At 68.4% G+C, this 824-nt stretch overlaps 1 protein-coding gene across 3 annotated transcripts in view; it reads left to right on the top strand.

Moving 5' to 3' along the window:
• Positions 1-824, top strand: part of JADE2 (jade family PHD finger 2) — a 49,579-nt gene that overhangs the window by 518 nt on the left and 48,237 nt on the right. The window contains exon 1 of one of the 3 annotated variants that reach the window (XM_015563565.1): positions 32-112. The exons of the other annotated variants lie outside the window; for them this stretch is intronic. The gene's annotated coding sequence lies outside the window, so the exon portion shown is untranslated. Of the gene's footprint in view, positions 1-31; positions 113-824 lie in introns of those variants that run through there. 3 annotated transcript variants of the gene reach the window in all.

The following is an 824-nucleotide window of genomic DNA, read 5'->3' as shown; positions in this document are numbered from 1 at the left end:
GCTAGGTGCACGCGGGCGCTGCACGCGGGGGCAGCGTGCTCAGCTCCCGGGCGCTGAGGCTCTGCACAAATTAAACACAGTTATTTGGAGGGGTGGGGGACGCCCTTTCCAGGTGAGTGTAGAGGGTGCGCAGCCCCGGCACCGGGGGAGCGGGCTGGGTCGGGGGCAGCTCCCTCCTCCAGGGCTGCGCGGGAGTCCGGCGGGGGAGAAGCGCTGAGAGAGTGGAAATGTACCCGCGGCGGCCGGAGCCGCGGGTGCGCGCCCGCGGGGCGACGGCAGGGGGCGTGGCCCTTGTTTACCTTCTCCCAACTCAGCGGGTTCGCGTCCCGCTCTGGGGTAGGTTCTGCAGTCCCCGGCTCTCCGCCTCCGCCCCTGCGCCCTGGGTGGTACCGGGAAGACGTAGGCTAGTGGCTGCCCCAGCCTGGACTCTCATACCCGACCCCCAAATGAGTGACACTGCAGCCCCCGCCCCCACCAAGCACCGCTGCAGTCGCTCTCCCTGTTCCCCGGCCCGGCCCCGCCCCCCAGGCAGTGGCATCTTCCCGGCCTCACCTCCTTCCTCTCTTCCTCCCTCTCTCCCTCCCTTCTTCCCACCCACTCGCCTGCGCCTGCGGAGCGGCTCCCTCCCGCCTCTTCCCCGCCTGTGTGCAGACTTGTGGCTCCCTCCGGTCCCTTCCCGCCTATCCCTGGGCCCTGAGACACCCTCTTCTCCAGGCCCAGGAATGAGACAGGGGCAGCTTCGCGATTAGTCAGAAGATGGGGATGTCAGCGAGACAGACAGGATGGCTTCACTGTACCATCCAGAGGCCTAAGACCCCCTCTCC

This window comes from Myotis davidii, unplaced genomic scaffold (assembly GCF_000327345.1).
Source record: "Myotis davidii unplaced genomic scaffold, ASM32734v1 scaffold471, whole genome shotgun sequence".
NCBI lineage: Eukaryota > Metazoa > Chordata > Mammalia > Chiroptera > Vespertilionidae > Myotis > Myotis davidii.
The sequence above is the reverse complement of the archived record's forward strand: the minus strand, read 5'-3'. Positions and strand labels throughout refer to the sequence as shown.